Here is a 9,694-nt window from a genome sequence, read left to right on the forward strand (position 1 = left end):
CCTAATAATGTCACATATATCACTCCAGGTCAACAGACATCATTCACAGAAATTTTTTATTTTAATGAAGTCCAGCTTATAAATTATTTTTTTCACGAATTGTGCCTTTGGCATATTGAACCAAAAAGTCATCACCAAGTCCAAGCTAAATTCAAATATCTTTTTTAGCTTGATCTGGAGTCCCTTAATTTTTTTTCTTACTGTTCTTACCTGAGATTTTTATTTGCTCTACTTCACAAGATGACATGTTTTAGATATTCGGTTTGGTTTTCCTCCCTCTGGCTTTTGAGTGAAATATCCTTCTTTGCTTATTCAGGCTAATCTCCCCTGAACCATCAGATTAACTATCAAACTCCTAAGATTTCTATTGACAATCACTATGCTATTAAAGTCATGGCAGTGCCTGTTGACCTGTCTGTGTACAAAGTGGAAAATTCTTCCTTACTGTGACACAGGAAGGAAGGATCCTTGCAATCATGTTTCTCCCCTAACCAGATCTTTCCTAACTACAAGAACTGGGAGCAATCTGGCCCAGCAAGACAGGCAGGGTCAAGGATACTCTCCCAGGAAAACAAATGAGCATAAAGGAACAGTCTTTCCCAATGGGCTTCACAGTTTTCACATGCTAAGCACCCTCAAAGAACCAGTAAATCTTAACATTTTCCCCAGACCTCAAGGACAGAAAAGTCCTCACCACTAGTACTAATACCTCAGCTCTATCATAGGAAGGTGGTGTTCCTACTCTTTCTCCCTGAAGATCACTATAGAAGCAGCAGACTCAAAGGTAAGGACAGGGAATCACAATGTACTCACATCACCAAATATCAATATCCTTTATTCTCAAATACAGTAAATATTTGCTAAACATTTTTGAAAAGCAATAGAAAAGAGCCCACTGGAGCTTTAGCACATGGAGTCCCTTAGCATTAGAGTCCCTTTAGCACTAAGCAAGTATCATGCCTTAGGAACAATGACCATATCAAAACTCCCTCTCAGGATTACTTATACTGCCTTTTCAACAACAGATATTCAGTCTGGGTAGGAAAGTGGTGGTGGTGTGAGTAGGCAGGCATGAGAAGCAAAATTAGAACAGAGAGAAGAAAACAGAAGTGGAAATACAACATAGTGCAGTGTTTAAACATCTCAGAGGCTGAATTCAAATCCCAGTTCACTCTTAAAGAGAAATCCTGAGTTTGGAAAAAAACAAAGGCAAGAAAAAAAGAAACATAACTTCTTACCCAAGACAAACCACATTCATTTATTTATTTTGGTAGGTATTTTAGACAGATGGGAAAAACATGCAAAAACTATTAGCAATTCTTTATTTAACATCTCCAGTTGTTTTTTTTTTAATCCATGATTGATAAGGGTAGAAGATAATATTAATAACTATGGATATTACCAAAATCTTGATGTTTCTATAAATTATTCCCTCTTTCCCTTGCCCTAGTAAGTCAGCTTTCCCTAGTAAGTCACCTTGCCACTAGCTTACACACTAGCTTAACAGCGGAAAAAATCATTTAATTAGACTAGTTAACAAAATCTATTTTCCTACCATCTGTATGTGGTTGAGCTGTTCTGATGTAGGCTGCCTAACAGGAGAAAAGTAAGAATAATGATGTAAATGTGGATACAATAGGATTTGCACGTTCTAATGCTTTTACCTAAAATGAAAAGTTTCAATCAAAGATACATAAAAATATTTATGGATGTTATTGTCTTCAACCTAAAAAACTCAAGAAATCTTAAAACCATCAGATTATTCTGTTCTCAAATCACATTAGGGGATGCACAAACTGATTAATTCTACTGAAGCTAATTTTTTTGATGCAAAACTAAAGATTCATTTTTCTGGTGTTCCTCACCAAAAATGTAAATAGAAGCTTTGTTCTTAATTAAAAACATAAATAAATTAAAAAGCTTTGATACCTTTGTGACAAAACTATCTGATCTAAACTAGAAGTTACTTTATTTCTCAGCAAATTTACAGAAATCTCAATAGTCCCTGAGGTGAAAAGAGATGAAACGGAAAACAGAATGGTTGCACAGATTTCCAAAACCTACGACATTTCCACCATATAGACCAGGAACAACAGATAGAGATGACTTAGAGTCCCAAAATAGTCTAACTTTAAAATGAATTCACCCAAAAGACTATTAGAGGAAAACATGACATTGAGCTCCTTCTATGAAGGAAACAACAGTTGTATATTTGTTTCTATTCTATGAAAAATTCAGAATCTTCAGCAAGTTCCTCTGCCAAGTCGCTTCAGTTGTGTCCGACTCTGTGCGACCCCATAGATGGCAGCCCACCAGGCTGCCCCGTCCCTGGGATTCTCCAGGCAAGAGCACTGGAGTGGGCTGCCATTTCCTTCTCCAATGCATGAAAGTGAAAAGGGAAAGTGAAGTCGCTCAGTCGTGTCCGACTCCTAGCGACCCCATGGACTGCAGCCCACCAGGCTCCTCCGTCCATGGGATTCTCTAGGCAAGAGTGCTGGGGTGGGTTGCCATTGGCAAGTTCCTCTACTGTTCCTTAATTCTGATGAACTTCAGTTTGTTAATTATTTAAAAGTTTTTGATCCAATTACTAATATTTTTAGTCCTACATACCACACAACAAAATAATACTAAAGAAAACTAGAATCTCCTTCCCTTAAGCAAATGATACTTATATGTTTATTTGTGTTTGTATTTCAGAAGAGAAATCAGAACCCAGAAGTAAGTTTCTTTCTTGTTTGTTTCTTATTTGTAACTGACTTTGTGTGAATGGTGTGTGGAAGAATTTTCACCCTGGTGGCTATTATTAGTTCCATGTCCATTATGTTTAAATATGAACCTCCAAATGAGCTCAGAGTGGGCAGGGAGGGTGAGTTCTATTTCACAAGGCATTTATCTAAACTCCCTGCTAAAATCTCATTGGAGTGAAAATAAATGGAAAAAGCATATACACAAAATACAAAGAGAAGGACAAAAGGAAATGAGAACAATTTTTAAGTGTTGAGTTTTTCAAAAGCAGATGACTAACTTAGCAGACAGAAGAAGGCTGCACCTAAACAATGGAGAAAGGCAAGAAAAATGTCAATTCAAATGGAGAACTCCAGAGAGGCTCAAGAACTGATGGCAGATGTGAAGGGTGAGACCAAAACAAGATGACTAATTGGAAGTCTTTATCAGAACCTTGAATATCCTCTTCACTCCTCACAGCCAGGCAAACACTGCACTTTAGAAGAAGTCAAAGACTAAAGAGGTTGAAAGAGAAGGTTAAAACTTCCGAACACAATACACAGTTGAGATCAGAAGTAGTACTGCTATCAGGCAGTTAAATAAGAGACTACATAATAAACACAAAAATTTCCAAATAATAAATACAATACATCATTCTACATAGTTCTTAGTACAGTGGCAATCAGGTATATACTTGTTTACCAGGTAGAACCTTAGAGAAAATTTTGTGGGGAAAAAAACAGACTACTCAAAGAAAATGCCTATATATACCTTCAGTTCAGTTCAGTTGCTCTGTCATATCTGATTCTTTGCAACCCCATGGACTGCAGCACACCCGACTTCCCTGCCCATCACCAACTCCCGAAGCTTGCTCAAACTCATGTCCATCAAGTCGGTGATGCCATCCAACTATCTCATCCTCTGTCGTCCCTTTTTTCCACCTTCAATCTTTCCCAGCATCAGGGTCTTTTCAAAACAAGTCAGTTCTTCGCATCAGGTGGCCAAAGTATTGGAGTTTCAGCTTCAACATCAGTCCTTCCAATGAATATTCAGGACTGATTTCCTTTAGGATGGACTGGTCAGATCTCCGTGAAGTCCAAGGGACTCTTAAGAGTCTTCTCCAACACCACAGTTCAAAAGCATCAGTTCTTCAGTGCTCAGCTTTCTTTATAGTCCAACTCTCACATCCATACATTGACTAATAGAAAAACCATAGCTTTGATTAGATGAACCTTATTGGCAAAGCAATGTTTCTGCTTTTTAATATGCTGTATAGGTTGGTCATAGCTTTCTTCCAAGGAGCAAGCATCTTTTAATTTCATGGCTGCAGTCACCATCTGCAATGATTTGGGGGCCCAAGAAAATAAAGTCCGTCACTGTTTCCATTGTTTCCTGATCTATTTGCCATGAAGTGATGGGACTGGATATCATTATCTTAGCTTTTTGAATGTTGAGCTTTAAGCCAACTTTTTCACTCTCCTCTTTCACTTTCATCAAGAGGCTCTTCAGTTCTTCTCTGCTTTCTGCCATGAGGTGGTGGCATCTGTGTATCTGAGGTTATTGATACTTCTTCCGGCAATCTTGATTCCAGCTTGTGCCTCTTCCAGCCTGGCATTTCACATGATGTACTCTGCATATAAGTTAAATAATCAGGGTGACAATATACAGCCTTGAAATACTTCTTTTCCTATTTGGAACCAGTCTGTTGTTCCATATCCAGTTCTGACTGTTGCTTCTTGACCTGCATGCAGATTTCTCAAGAGACAGGTCAGGTGGTCTGGTATTCCCATCTCTTGAAGAATTTTCCACAGTTTGTTGTGATCCACACAGTCAAAGTCTTTGGCATAGTCAATAAAGCAGAAATAGATGTTTCTCTGGAACTCTCTTGCTTTTTCAATGATCCAGCAGATTTTGATAATTTGATCTCTTGTTCCTCTGCCTTTTCTAAAACCAGCTTGAACATCTGGAAGTTCACGGTTCACGTACTGTTGAAGCCTATCTTGGAGAATTTTGAGCATTACTTTGCTAGCGTGTGAGATGAGTGCAATTGTGTGGTAGTTTGAACATTCTTTGGGATTGCTTTCTTAGGGATTGTAATGAAAACTGACCTTTACCAGTCCTGTGGCCACTGCTAAGTTTTCCAAATTTGCTGGCATATTGAGTGCAGCACATTAGCAGTAGAATCTTTTAGGATTTGAAATAGCTCAGCTGGAATTCCATCAACTCCACTAGCTTTGTTGTTAGCGATGCTTCCTAAGGCCCACTTGGCTTCACACTCCATGCACACCTTAAATGTATACAATTTTAATTTACTGATCATACTTCAATAAAGTTGGAATAAAAGAAAAATAAATAAAGCCTTGCTTTAGTTCCACCCCACAAAGACCAGCATAACTGAGTCATATAGAGACAACTGGAACAAGGAAGAAAGGTAAGGGTTCCCAAGAGCAGCTACAAATCAAGAGCAACCACAGTTCATAGTATCCTGCTCTATAGACAAACCCAGAGCTATTGCCACTAAAGAAATCATCAGTCAGCACAACCACCACAGAATCTTGCAGTTTCATGAGGTTTTGCCCCACAGATATTCAGCTTCCCTGATGCCACCCAACTGAGTCCCTCCCCATTCCCCAACCCCCGCCCTGACCATTCAGAGTCTGGGAACTGTAATAGCATCTAGCCCAGTACTCTGTGGCTTTGCAAGTGCAAGATACCAGCCTAGGGCACTGCAGCTGACCCCACCACCATGCATCCACTCAGGGATAACACCTCTAGCTATGCAAGTACATAGTGTCAACCAAACACAAGTCTCTGGCCTCCACCACATGCACACACCCAGGAGGACTCTATGTAGCCATGGGAGAGCATATTGACACCCAGGGCCCCCACAGCTGCTATTGTGCCCACAATTGCTCCTAGTCCTTGCTGTCTGCCCTGGCCTCCATTACTACCTGCATGTCTGCAACCAGTGCATACCACAACACAGCACCTGCAGTTGGTCTCTACTGCCAAATGGTGTCAGGATGTGCACACCACTGGTTCCTTCTGGTCCCTCACTGTTAGATACGGAGGTGCCACTAAGGTCAACAACAACCCATGTACCCACTGCAAACACCCCCCCACAGCAACCATTTGTTGATGTCGTGGACACTGGCGGCCTAAGTCAGATATCATACCCTCCTGATGCAGTATCACCATGTGCCTCTACACATGGTACCTAGCACCACTAGACCTAAAGTGCTAGACCACTAGACCAAGCTCCAGCATAATCCTACCTGTAGGTGAAAGTCTTCTGTTACCAAAGTAGGTCCACAAAGTCTGGAAGAGATAACTTCTCTATTCAAACACCTACACAAAGGATTATGAAGAACTAGGGAAACATGACTGCATCAAATGGAATATAGTAAACCTCCAGTTACTGTCCCAAAGAAATGGAGATCCAGGAATCATCTGACAACTTAAAACTAATTGTTCTAACAACACTCAAAAAGCAGCAAAAGCAGTTCTAAGAGGGAAGTTGATAACATTACAGTACTTCCTTGAGAAATAAGAAAAATCTCAAATAAACAACCTACACTACCACCTGAAGGAATCTAAGAAGGAACAAACAAAACCCAGAGTCAGCAGAAGGAAGGATATAATAAAGATCAGAAAGGAAATAAATAAAATGGAGATTTAAAAAAAAACAATTGAAAAGAGCCATTGAACAAAGAACTGTTTTTTTAAGATACGCAAAACTGATAGCCTTTAGCTAGGCTGAACAAGAAAGGACCCAAATAAAATAAGGAATGAAAAAGAAGAAATAATAACCAATTAAATAGAGATACCAAAAAATCATAAAAGTATGTCATGAACGTTTATAGCCAACAGATTGAACAACCTAGAGAAAAATGGACAAATTTCTAGAAACACACAGCCTGCCAAGACCAAGTCAAGAAAGACAAACAGTTTGAACAGGCCGATTGTTAGAAGTGAAATAGAATCTGTTATTTTTTAAACTCCCTGCAAACAGAAGTCTAGGACCAGATAGCTTCACTGGAGAATTCTTTTAAACATATAAAGGAGATCTTATACCTATCCTTCCCTAACTATTCCAAATAATTGAAGAGGAGGGGACACATCCAAATTCATTCTTTTATGAGGCCACTATTAATCTGATACCAAAATCAAAGATACTACAAAAAAAGAAAATTATAGGCCAAAATCTTTGATGAATATAGAACAAAAAAATCCTCAGTAAAATATTAGCAAATGAAATTCAATAAAATATAAAAAGGATAAATAACCATGATCAACCTGGCTTTATTCCAAGGTTACAAGGATGGTTCAACATTCACAAATTAATGTGATGCACATTAACAAAAGGAAAGACAAAAACTACGTAATCATCTTAATAGACACAGAAAAAAACACTTGACAAAATTCAACATTCATTCACAATTTTAAAAACCTCTCATCAAAGTTGTTATGGGGGAACACATTAAAACATGATAAAGGCCATTTATGAGAAACACAGCAAATATCATACTCAATGGAGAAAAGTTGAAAGTTTTCCCATTAAATTCAAAGACAAGATAAGGATGCCCACTCTAACCACTTCTATTTAACACAGCTTTGGAAGTCTTAGCTTCAGCAATCAGACAGCAAAAAAATTAAAAGTATCAAAATTGGAAAGGAAGATGGTAAAACTGCCACTATGCAGCTGACATGATAATCTACATAGAGAACCCTAGAATCTCCACCCGAAAACTACTAGAACTAATAAATGAATCCAGTGAAGTTGCAGAATATAAGTTTAATATGCAGAAAACTCTTGTGTTTCTAAAACCAATAATTAAATATCAGAAAGAGAAAGTTAAAAGAAAATCACTTTTAAAGAAAAGAGATAAAGCCCTCTGCATAGTAGAAAACCAATCTACATCTTCCAAATTTGAAAAACCATGAAATATTATTTAGGAATTCTACCACCAAATATAGCTAGCCCTCCAAAAGAGTAAAAGAAAAACTGGAGATGAAAAGGAATGAGTAAGAGAACTGATATTTTTACCTATGTAAAACAATTTTATTTTTAAAATAAAGATGTATTTTGATATAAGAAAAATTAGTCATGTAAACTTGGCATTCTATAGATTGATTTTAGAAAGCTGTTTTTTAAAAGCAATCTCCTTCAAATGGCAATCAAACCCTACAATTTTCTTCATATTACAATTGCAACTTCAAACCCTGTTTGTCTTTTGAAGCTCAAACCTTATGTATTTTCATAACCATTTATGTGACTTTTGCATTCTCTGGTCATCATTATTCCTAGATTTATTAATTTATCTTTTGTAGAATTAGAGAAAATAGTCATGTTATCTTTAAGCTAGCTTACATGTTTATCTGTGGGGTTTTTTTCCTTTTGTAGGACATATCTCACAACAACCCAGTAAGTTTCTTTCTTCAATGCTTTCTTTCTATGTCTAATCTATGGTGATTTGGTCTGCTAACTGCAAGGGTTTTGAACTTTACATATGTTACTATTTCTGATTGTAAAAAATTCTGTGTAGAGAGTATCAGAGTACTTATGAAACAAATTGAAAAGGGGTACTTCTTCTCTTCCCTCCTGAGGTTCACAAAAATGACAGGGAAATAAAAGTCACAAACTTATAACACATGTTAAGAAAGCATAAAAGAATGTAAAAATTAACTGCAGTAAATATATTACCCACATATTTACTTTTTTCTTGATTCTTTCCTGCATTTCTATGCTTCCTTCAAAAAATTTGTTTTTATTCCCTTTAAAATCTTTTAATACTTTTGAACCATTCTCTCTCCCATCCATGTACGACTTATATTTTATGCTTGTTAGATGATTTTGTCATATCTTATATATCTTCCCTAAGGTCCCTTATGTCTTAACTGGATGTCACTTAGGGACACTCAAATCCCAGAAACCCTGAAGTTCTTTGCCCCCTGCCCTCACAAAGGTAGTCTCACAACTAGGTAGCTTACTTCTTCAAAGCCCAGCAGCAGAATCTCTCAATTTTATCTGCTAACAGTGAGTCTTAAATAATGCAACATGATCATGGGAGTGACTGTACTACAGCCTTGGCCAAGTTTCTAAGCTGGAAGCAAGTCAAAGGTTCTTCCTTCACTCAAAGGGAGGGCATTTAACAAGCAGTGACTGATTAGGGCAATTCTGAGTACCACAGAAAGGGAAAGGGAGTGAGGTACTGAGTGAATGAACAGGAAGGTCTCATCTGAGTAGAAACGCAGTAAATACTGTATAAAACAAGTAAAGAAATCACATTTTCAGAAAGTTATTTCCAACAAAAGAAGCCTACATTTAGGTAAAAGGTACATATAATTTGGAAGAGCAAATCTGATTTAAAATGGTTGGTGTAAGGAACCAATATAAGCATACAAAGTTAGTGTTTTAATCTGCAGGGTTTATTATTATTTATGTGTGACAAGGCCAATAGATAAGTAGATGACTACAGTGAAAACATTGTTTGTTACTCACAGGTCCCCAGAGGACAGGACATGCCACATTAGGCAGGGCCACATGGGGAATCATCAGGGTCAGGAAGAAGATTGAGGGAGTCAAGGGAATACAATAGGGGAGGGGCAGTCCAGGCAAGAGGCTTTATCACAGCTTTCCTGGAAATGAGCAAGACAGTAAACAAGCTAAGCAGGTCTAGGAATGGCTAATTTGAAGAATTTCAGCAAGCTCCAAGGTATAGCAGTTGCACCTAATTGTCTGATACCTGGCTCCAGGGAAACTAGGGCAGGGAAACAATGGCTCAGAGTACAAGAGCCCAATAAAGGAAGTGGTTTGGGGGTATAGGTTCTGGATTTGTTACTTTGCATATTAAAGGTATGCTGGCAAGAGAGTTATTTTAAGGTCTCAAGGAATTGGCTAGGCCTGGAAGAGGCAGCAAGGGCTCAGATATCAAAGCATCAGAAATACAGAAAAGAGAAAAGTATGATT

Source organism: Dama dama, chromosome 7 (genome assembly GCF_033118175.1).
Source record: "Dama dama isolate Ldn47 chromosome 7, ASM3311817v1, whole genome shotgun sequence".
NCBI lineage: Eukaryota > Metazoa > Chordata > Mammalia > Artiodactyla > Cervidae > Dama > Dama dama.